The sequence below is a fragment of the Zootoca vivipara genome, chromosome 2 (genome assembly GCF_965207765.1).
Source record: "Zootoca vivipara chromosome 2, rZooViv2.hap1.1, whole genome shotgun sequence".
Taxonomy (NCBI): domain Eukaryota; kingdom Metazoa; phylum Chordata; class Lepidosauria; order Squamata; family Lacertidae; genus Zootoca; species Zootoca vivipara.
Window position 1 is genome coordinate 96,538,799 of NC_142584.1, and position 10,896 is coordinate 96,549,694.

Below are 10,896 nucleotides of genomic sequence, written 5' to 3' on the forward strand. Positions count from 1 at the left end.
CCTACCATGGTTTGAGCTTCTAGTCATACAACAGGCAAACCTTGGTTCAGAGCTGCTATTTGCTTGATCTCATTCTCTGCTCAGTATTCAGCTTTGGCTGTCCGACGTTCACTCCTAGCTCCACGTCTTGATACAGAAGGTCAGCGTGGACTGTAGTTTGTGTGAATTCAAATATTAAAAGATACAGTTGTATGTCCAATTTGTACTTTCACCCAAGATTTGTTGGGTTTTTTTTAACAGCACACATTTAACAAACAAACAAATGCCAACTTGTGTTGGTAAGAAGGTTGATGATATTGCAGAGTACAGTGTTATGAAATATAAAATAGGATAGTTCTGGGAACTGGGTCCAAGATGGAGTTAATACTCTTCCTCCTGAACATCAGTAACCACTGCCAAAATGTAGAATTTTGGGCATGCACACATGCAGGCAGGCATGCACAGTCTAAGGTTACCAGATTTTTTTCAATGAATCCGGGGACACTTTTCAACTGCAATGGATTTTGTATGGGGACTGATTTTTAAATCCCGGGAAACGGGGACGTCTGGTAACCTATTGCACACACACTTGCGTGCACATACAATCAAAGGAAACTGCCTTATACTGAGTCAGACGATTGGTCCATCCTGCTTAGTACAGTGGTACCTCGGTTTGCGACCGCAATCCGTTCCATAGAGCCTGTCGCTCCCTGAATCGGTTGCTCCCTGATGCACGCTTCTGCGCATGCGCAAAGCACCACTGGAGACACTAGGGATTGAACCTGGGACTTTCTGGGTGCAAGGCAGGTGCTCTGCCACTGAGCTATGGTCCTACACACACACACATGGTTTCCTTTGCAAGATTCAAAAAACATATGGGGGGTGCCCCAAGCTCTGATTAGCTACAGAGACCTATTTGGTCCTATTTGTTTCCTTTAGTAGGTTTCTAACTCCCATGCTTAAGTCAACAGGAACCACTTGCTCTGCAGGAATCTGGCTGCCGTATACCTGCGCTCTCTTTGTGGCACTTTGTGGCCTAAATACTGTAGGTGACTAGCGGATACCTGGACAGGCAAAAAACTTGGAGCAGATGGTTTTGAGCTTGTTGTTTGTTGGCAGCCTTGTACCTCATTGTTATCCATTTCCCAGAAACACCAACCCTTCAGTTAAGAGGCAATTGCCGTTTTGCAGTTGAAGCTTTATTTTATAGAACCCCAACTTTATTCTGACACTTGCAATAAATTTATTCAGTTCAGTCACGCTGCCTGCCCCTGAAAAGCAGGCAAATCAGGAGACACAATTGCCAAGATCAAATAGAGGAAAATGGGTAAACATTGCAGGCTACTATTTTGCAGGCCGTTTATGGTTTGCCTACAATAGGTTTGTTCATCTGTTTCAATATCTTATTGCTTCGGGCACACATTCCTTTTCTAAGCTGCCGTCATACAATTGAATTGAATGTGATTAGCTGCCGCAGATATTTGATTCCATTTTATTTTGGCCACAGATCCCAACCAACCTGAACAATGGCAATTGAAAGTCACAAAACAGATCAGGGCCTGATGCCAATTTGGATGCAGCCCTTTGTAAATCTAGACTGCAGGGCAAATCAAGTGTCCAGATGTTAAGATAATGGCAGCAGCAAGGCCTTGCCTCCGGTGCTCACAATGCCAGCATCCATTAAGACGACTAAGTAAGACACTGCTGGAAAAATGTTGTTCCCTTGGAACAATACGATTCCAGGTTTCCTTGCAGAACAAATCATTCATTTGTTATTTCTTTCCCACAAGAACAGTTTTCCCTCCCCCACTGGCACTATGCCATACCATTATCTCATTACATATTGTTGGCATCCGCCTGTCTCAAGAGACAATGAAGGGCACCACCAAGGGAGAAGCAAAACCTCTGGAGAATCACAGCACCCACTGTTGTTTTGATGCATTAGCAGCACTGAATTGACCTCTCTGGGATGCAAGCCTGGGTAATGTGTATGGAGGTTCTGGGCTGCCCAGCCGACAAGATCCCCCTCTCGGTTTCACAGTTGTGGTCCAAAGGAAAACAGAGCAATACATTTGGCACCAGCTTCGCTGCGGGAGTTGCCAGAAGGAGACATACAAAGTGTCTTGGGTACTCCACTTTGGATTTGTGAGCCTTTTCTTCTCCCGAAGATACCCTGTAAGGCAGAGAAAGTTTAGGGTCATAATTTTTCTTCTTCTAGATAAGCTACCGTCCCGAGTTGAGGAGCCCTACCTGCCCCTCACTTCCCTCTACAGCACCTGCAAAAACTGCCTTCTTGACCATTGGACCCGCTATTGGTCTCATCCGCTTAATTCACCAGAGCCTGTCTTTGCATGCAGGGGAAGTCCTGAGTGATTGAGACCTATTGGATACCCTCACCTGGTTTAGCTGGCCAATCAAAGGCATTTCCTGGGGTGTGGCAGCTGTCTCATGCTGACAGCTTCTAGCAGCCACAGGTGGGAGCAGAGTGCAGAGTAAGAACCAAATTGAACTCAGGTTTCCCCAACCCTAATCCATACCTGCCAAGTTCCAGCCTGAGAAATAAGGGACTGGACCGGAAGTATCAGACCGGAAGTAGCGCTGCCGCCATTTTGGAACTGGGCGGAGCATGCTCAGAAGCGACTTTTGATGCTGCTCTGCCCTATTCCAAAATGGCCGCCGCACCAGAAGTCGCGCTGCAGCCATTTTGGAACTGGGCAAAGCAGCATCAAAAGTCGCTTCTGAGCATGCTCCGCCCAGTCCCAAAATGGCCGCCACACCAGAATAAAATGGGGGGAAACAAAAAAAATCAGTTTTTTCGGCTGGGGACAGCTGGAAAAACGGGGGGTTTCCCGGGGAATACGGGAGACTTGGCAGCTATGCCCTAATCCAACATTTTAATCACTACACCACAGTGGACTCAAGAGCTAAAGGCAGCAGATTTGCCACCCCTGTCCCATTCTATTTGGTTATTACTTCACAGATTGGTTTCGGCCATGGTCCCAATCTGGGAAGGGTCCTTCTACAACAGTACCCTTGAGAAGAAAGAGATGGCTCTACTCCTTGGTGCTTCCCATGTGAATAAGCTGGCGCCCCTAAAGCCCAAAGGGTTTCTGCAACCAGACTCCAATAAGTGGATCTCACACCCTCCTTGGAGGATCAGGAAAAGGCTGGGGGAGTTTTTGCCAAATAAGCCCATGAAACTTAAAACTATGCTGCCTAGAAGAAGCCAACAGCTGGGGCAGGGTGGGCACCAGCCCTTTAAATAGCCAGGCACAGCACTCAGCAGGTGGGTCTTTTGCTTTGACCACGTAGCCCGGAGGATAAAACTTATTCCAAGTTACTCCCAAGATCTACTTGAGATGACAACTTGCTTTTCTGCCTCACATACTTGGTTGCTGACGGTGATCCTGAATCAGCACATTGGTTCTTGTACGAGGGCCTGCCTTGCTTTCCTTGGTGGTGGATATCAGCATGCATCAGGACACCTCCAGCGTGGGAAGTTTCTGAAATTAATTCTGGAATTGGTGTTAGGGTTGCCAGACTCAATAGAGGACAGGACTTCTGTGCCTTTAATTGCCCTGCTCTCTTTTGAGTCTGGAAACCTTAAAGAGAAACCAGCAGAGCCTTTGCTTGGAAATTAAAGAAAGAGTCTGCTGGTTTCTCTTCAAGGTTTCCAGACTCAAAAGAGAGCAGGGCAATTAAAGGCACAGAAGTCCTGTCCTCTATTGAGTCTGGCAACCCTAATTGGAGCTAATTTTGCAGCTTTCAGTACCTTTCTTCTAGTCACATATTTCTCTCTCCTCTCCTCTCCCCCCTCCCTCTCTCTCTCTCCAGACTATCAGTGTAAAACATTGCCTTGATATTGTTTTTTGTTCTGTTTCATCAACACACACAAGTGCTTGTGTGCAGTGGTATCCTAGATGGGAGAAAGCAATGGCAATATCACAGAAGAACCTGAAGGGACAGCTTGGATTGCTCTAATTTCATATGAATGCATGGGGAGCTGGTAGGGTGTGTCTTTGTGTCTGTGTGTGATGCTGGCAATTTGGAAAGGAACTAGGGAAACAGACCATTATTATCATAGCCACCTTTTCTGGAGAGTTTAAACTCAACAGGCCTGTTACAGCTCCAACTAAGCACTAGAGGGCAATGCTCTCACATTACGAAAGGAATATTTATAAATGCTGTCACTCTTGTTGCTGTATCAGTAAGTGCTGCATGTACACACACATGCACATATGTAAGTGTGATCTAAACCAGACGTGGAGAATCTCTAGCTACAATTATGGCTAGCAACAAGGCCATTTCTCCCAAACCCATGCTCACCAACCCCACATCCAATGCCCGCTTATCAAAACTAGTCCATGGAGGCTGGGCCACTCCTCTGCCTCGCTCTCAGGCTGAAAAATGCCCCCCCCCGGTTCTAAACAGACAGTATGATTGTACTTTATATGGTTAATAGAGTCCTGTGCAAGTGAAGGAAGCCTAGGAAGGGCATGGCTTAGTGATACAGCACTTGCTTTGCATGCACAGGGTCCTGGGTTCAACCCACAGCATCTTCAGATGTCCCTGCTTGAACTACTGCCAGTCAGCGTAGACAATACTGAGCTAGAGGGATCAATGGTCTGACATCTCCCTATGTTCCTGCGTTCAAGTCTGAGTGAAGCATAAGAATTGCCAACGTACTGGATTAGACCAAAGGTCTGTTTGGTCCAGCGCTTTGCCTCCTGTGGCACCAAAGTCATGTCTTCCAGGATATCCGTAGGTGTATTATATGCCTCTAGGGAAGAAGTTTATAATGCATTGGAAGAGAAGGTGGAAGTTCTGTCCTTAGCTAAGAACAGGGGTCCCCAGACTTACCGGGCTTTGGGCCGGTTCCCACCGCGCCGATTGCACGCTGGGCTGGAGGGCGGGGGAGTGCACGCCCGTGCATATGTGCACGGGCGCTTACTGGCGCGCTGGCGCGCTTCCAGGTCGGAAAAAGCGCCAGAAATCGTTTGTGCGCATGCGTATGGGCCTCCCCCGACCCGGAAGTGCACCAGAAATGACCTCTTCTGGGTCGGGAGAGGCCCATACGCATGCGCACAAAGGATTTTTGGCGCTTTTTTCCGACCTGGAAGAGCGTCGCCGCGCTGCGCGCCGTAAGAGCAGGCAGCGGCGGGGGTCGTCGCGGGCCGGATTGGGAGGCCAATTGGGCCGCATCCGGCCCCCAGGTCGTAGTTTGGGAACCCCTGGCTAAGAAGAACACCTCTGCATAAGTGATATTTTTTCTTCTTCTTTGGTGATCACTCATGGCCGGGTAAGATTGTTTCCCATGAACACTGTCTTAACAGTGTATCCGTAAGTGACTGTTGAGGCCAATTCTGGATCCAGACGTCCTTCCATAGTGGGGACATAGGTTTGTGGGTGGGAAGTATCTATTTCCTTGGGGAATAGATATATCACTTACACAGTGAATAGATATATCACTATGTAACTGATATTCTATTCCCCAAGGGAGTCGGTAGGTCAGGGGAAATTGACCAGGCACTCTAAAGTCTTATACATATGCATTTTTTAAAAAAATAAAAAGTGTTTATGCTGGTTGCCATCACAATTTGCTGCAGCAAGGAGTTCCAGAGTTATGCATTGCATGCTGGTGGTTCACCACCTCTGCTCTAAACCTTTTCCAGCTGGTGTTCTCACCAGGTAGTCTCAACAGATATGGGGCGAGGGAGCAATAATAATGATGTCTCTCCCTGATTTCCATGTGTGGATCTTGCCCGTATGCAAGGAGCTGTTTCCACACAATTCAGAGCCCTGGAAAGCACAAAGGGGAGAGAAGGTAAAGTCTGGGGTTTGGGGGCTGTGGCCCTGCAGAGGTCATTTTCTGTGGTAGCCCCCTGAGTTGTGGAGTTCCCTACCCACAGAGAGGTGTCTGGAGTGTTCAGTTTCTATTGTGTGTTGAAGGCTTACCCTGGTGTTTGACCTTAGGTATAGGTGTGTGTATGTGTGTATCCTAGAAATAATAGAATCATAGATTTGGAAGGGATCCTGAGGATCATCTAGTCCAGACACCCCCAAACACCCTCCAGATGTTTTTGGACTACAACTCCCATCATCCCTAGCTAACAGGACCAGTGGTCAGGGATGATAGGAATTGTAGTCCCAAAACATCTGGAGGGCCAAGGATGTTTTCTCGTCCAACCCCCAGCAACACAGGAATATGCAACTGTCTCATACAGGGATTGAACCTGCAACCTTGGTGTTATCATGTTCTAACCAACCCCCCCTTCTCTCTCTCTCTCTCTCTCTCTCTCTCTCTCTATATATATGTATATATGTATGTATATATATATATATATATATATATATATATATATATATATATATATATATATTTCTGTTTCTATTTTGTTGTAACCTGCCCTGGTTCTGATGATGGGTGGCTTAGACGTAATAGTGATGATAAGAATAATGATTCCTGCTTTGGTTTCCATTTCTTCGCTGCACTTTTCATGGTAACAGCCTCCCAAGGACTCTTCTGCTGTGATAATACAATTCAAACATTTTCCCGTTTCAAAAACAAGATGTAGAGTCCTTGCCATAGATAACACACGATAACACAAGCGTAAAAAGGCCCTGAGTGTGATTTCCCCAGAATATAAACAGGGCTAGTCAACTGACTGCAGATTAGTAAAATCTTTCATATCCTGCGCAATTTTCGCTCCGCTTTTAATAAATAATAAATAAATAAAAACAATTCTTTGTAATAATCTTAGGAGAACCGCTGCTTTCCCCCACTCTGCAAATCCCCTCAGGATGTCAGTTGAACAGTTAATAAATATAGCAGCACTGATAAGAATTCCCTAAGGCTAAATACCTCTATTTCTAAAATTAATTGGTTGGTTGAAACGGCAGTGAAATTACTGCATTCAGAAAATATGGTCTCATTTGGAATTTATGTGGGAATGCTTTGGGAAGAGGGGAGCCCACAAATCTTTCTTTATGCCTCATTTTCTTAAAGTCCTTCCATCCGCTGGGGGTGCTGATAGGACATGATATATATGTAACCTAACCACAATCTGTATGTTAATTCATTTCAGGTTAAGGTTATTTGGAATGGTATTAAACAGGGTTCCTCCCCTCCACCTGAAATGAATAAATAAGCGTTCCGGCACCTTTATTCCATTGTAATATGCAGCACAATCCCTGTTGTTTATTTTCACCTTCATTATCCGAAACTGCGCTATCTCAATTCCATATGACCTACCTTTTTGCCCTTTTGAGTTTAGCAGAATGCTTATGCAATCCCCAGGTTGCAATGTATGGACAGCTTTATTGAATGTTCTGTGTATTAATTTGTATAGTACGCATACACTAATGACAACCGTAGGCTGCTTCATAAATAACAGGAGGACATGTGGAGGAGTCCTCCAGTATAAAGCACACATCTGTTACATGACTCTGTCCCTAAACCTGGACACTTGCCCTTTCTCATGCTGAACAAAGGTCCCTGCTGGATTTTAAGTCCTACAGGTTCAAAATAATCTAATAGTTGTTCTCTTTTCCCTGGGAGCTCAGTAAGGATCCTTGTCTGAGCAGGTAAGGGAAAGGGGTGATCTTTAACAGAACTCACAGTGCTTCTTCAAACTGCAGTTTCTCAAGATTCTTTGGGGGGAAGATTCCATGACAGCAAAGCAGTATAAAACTGATATTAGGCAGATATGGCCTTAGAAACATGCCTAGGGACAGATGGAATTCTTTCACAACCACAGCTTTGCCAGCTGCTCCAGCTGGTGGAGCTGCAGTGGGACCCCTAAAAAAATAAGCCCAGTTGCTCAGAACTGGGAGCCAGGGGAGCTTCTTCAGTCTAGGATTCCCATGGCACCCAATGTCAAGTACTCATTCACATGCACACCTGGTGAGGAACAGCCACATCCCAAAGACTGACTTTGAAAGTTACAAAGGCAAGGAAAGCTGGCCACATTACCATTCAGCTCCATTCTCCCCACACAATATTCACGTCAACATTTCCTTGACAACTTCCACACCCCCGGCAAGAAATCTGAGCGGTATTAATTGTATTTATTCTACTTGCGTCCTCTTGCACCACGAGCTAAACTGTGTAGTTAGGAAAACAGATTGCTTACTGTTAGCCATTTCGGGGGAGATTTTTTTTTCTGTCTGCTTCCATGTTCTGAGATAGCGAGATGGATAGTGTTGCAAGCATTTTCCTCCGTAAAAGTGTTTAATAATGACAGATTAGATTGGTCTCTTTAACAGATTAGACAGAGGCTGCCCCCCCCCACCTCATCAAGCCTTTGATGAAATACAGGAGAAAGCTTGAGACAAGGTGGGTTGTGTGTGGTTTTTTAAAGGCCCTTAGTGAAAGGTTACACTCCTTATCTTCTGTAGATTAGCACCCTGTGTTCACAAACAGCTTCCCGAAAGTTTAATGAGCCTCTCTTATCGAGAATAGTTGCTCTCCAGGAACTTCAAAGGCAATGCACACCTACTTCATTTTAATGAGTCAAAATGTATTGTGTTCCCATTTTGATAATGTGGCACAGTTGAGTGTTTTTCTTATCACAATACACTTGTATACAATCTCTCTCTCTCTCTCACACTCACACACACACACACACACACACACACACACACACCATGATGTGGCTTTCAAATACAACCCCTGCAATGGCATTAAATCCAACAGTTTAATGACTTGTTTTGACGGCTTCCCAGCCAAGCCATTGAGAAGAGAGATACTGTAAACAGCCTGAGGATTCTGGAGCAGAATGGAACATTTTTTGTTTTTTTTAAGGGTTTCATAACTGCAACACAAATGATCTATCTGTCCATCTGTGCTGGGTGGAAACGTAGATGATAGATCGATAGATGCTTGTGATCGGCCTGCTCCTCAATCTGCTTTAAACTCTCTAATCAACCAACGGCCACTTTCATCCAAATGCACCTTCTGCCATCACTGAAGCCAAAAGTGCCACAGTCCAGGGAAGAGAACTGCAGGTAGAATTATCAAAAGGGAAGTGCCAAGGGGACAGTGGGGAGAGGAAAGGAAGAAGAGAGCAGCCCAAGAAAAAGTGCACTGAAACATGAGCTGTGATCCTGCGTTGCAGGGGTTGGACTAGATGCCCCCGTTGGGTCCCTTCCAGCTCTACAATTCTGCGAAATCTATGAGCTGAGAAATCACAGGGCGGAGACCCTGACCTGTCTTGAATTTTAGGCTGCACCTTGGAAGTCACATTTTAAATGTTACATTAGGATTAAGAGGAGGCACGAGAGCTGCCCTTCAGATAGCTGAAGGGCCACCATGCAGAAGATGGAGCAGGCTTGTTCTCTGTTGCTCCAGAGGGCAGGACTAGAAACAATGGGTGGACATTTCGGGGAAGCAGCTTTTCACTTAGCACCAGGGAGAAGCTCCCTGACAGTAAGGCAGATCGGACTATCTCGGGGTGGTCAGCATTCCTTCTGTGGATGTACAGTATTCAAGTTGTCCATTTGTCAGGGAATGTGGCTTTGATCAGAGGGTTGGAAGAGTTCTCTTCCAACTCTATGGTTCAAATAGTCCCAATCCCACATTTAGATTCAGGTAGGTAGCCGTGTTGGTCTGATGTGGTCGAAATATATAAAAATATATTAAAAATTGCCCAGTGACACTGGTACCAGAGCCTGCAATAAACCCAGATACCAAATTTGCTGCCACATACACCCAGACAACACCATCACTGGACCCTGCAACATCAAACATACCATCTCAGGCCTATTTAATTGCTCATATTCTAACATTGTGTAAGCCATCAAATGCCAGCAGTGCCCTTCAGCTCTCTGTATTGGACAAACAGGCCAAACCCTACGCCAAAGGATAAATGGACATAAATCTGACATCAGGAATCACAAGACAGAGAAGCCAGTAAGAGAACACTTCAATCTTCCAGGACATTCAATACAGGATCTCAAAGCAGCTGTCTTAATACAAAAGAATTTCAGAAACAGACTTGAAAGAGAAGTTGCTGAATTACAATTTATCACTAAACTGAAAACTATGGAGAGACCTGGTCTTAATAGAGATAGTGGATTCCTGTCTCATTACATATGCTAATCATTTGCGTACCATCCCTTGCTTTTTCCTGTAGGACTAATTGCAGTCGTTAACAGTCGTCAACAGGTTTACCCAGGGCCGTCTTAAGATCATCAAGCGCCCTGGTGCAGGGATCCCTCGGGCGCCCCCCACTCTTAAAAAATTAAATAAATCTTGACCTCCAGCTCTTCCCCTCCATTAAAAAAAAAAGAGGAACGCTCTTACCTTCCCTGGAGGCGCTGGGAGGCTTCCCTGGAGGCGCTCGCCGTCTCCCCTGGAGGCGCTCGCTGTCTCCCCTGGAGGTGCTCGCCATCTCCCCCACCCCGGAAGGCCTTGGAGCTCCGCCTCGGCTGAGCCAAGAGCTGCAGGGCCGGGAAGGGGAGAGCACAGCCTGCAGAGAGGCCCGGCATCCCGGCCACTCCGTAGTTTTAAGAGAGGGGAAAGGACAGCCCTTTCCCCTCATGGCTCTCCGCCCCCCTGCCGCGGAGCCAGCAGGGAGAGCCCCGCTCCTGCAGTGCGGTCGGAGCCCTCCTGCCGGCAGCGGAGGCCATGGGCGCCATGGAGCCAGCGGAGAGAGCCCCAGACTGTGGGAAGGCATCCAAGCCTTCCCGCCAACAGGGATGACCCTGGCACTGCGTTTCATTGGTAGAGCTGCTGCCATGTGGTGTTGCCTCTACCAATGAAACGCAGCGCTGGGGTGAGGGATGACCCTGGCGCTGCAGAGCGCAACAGGGTCCTAGAGCCTCTGCTCTGCTCACTTACCTCCCTGCTCTCCCCTGAGCGTCGCGGCTGGCGGAGGGAAAAGCGAGGCTGCCGCGCAGCTCCCCCACTTGCTGGGG

At 46.7% G+C, this 10,896-nt stretch overlaps 1 long non-coding RNA gene across 1 annotated transcript; it reads right to left on the bottom strand.

Annotated features, from left to right (window-relative positions):
- Nucleotides 1-1,162: 1,162 nt before the first annotated feature.
- Nucleotides 1,163-10,651, bottom strand: LOC148686976 (uncharacterized). The gene is made up of 2 exons (XR_015948599.1): nt 10,283-10,651; nt 1,163-2,152 (listed from the first exon to the last, which is right to left on the bottom strand). It is a non-coding gene; the product is annotated as an uncharacterized LOC148686976 (long non-coding RNA).
- Between the last annotated feature and the right edge of the window lie 245 nt (nt 10,652-10,896).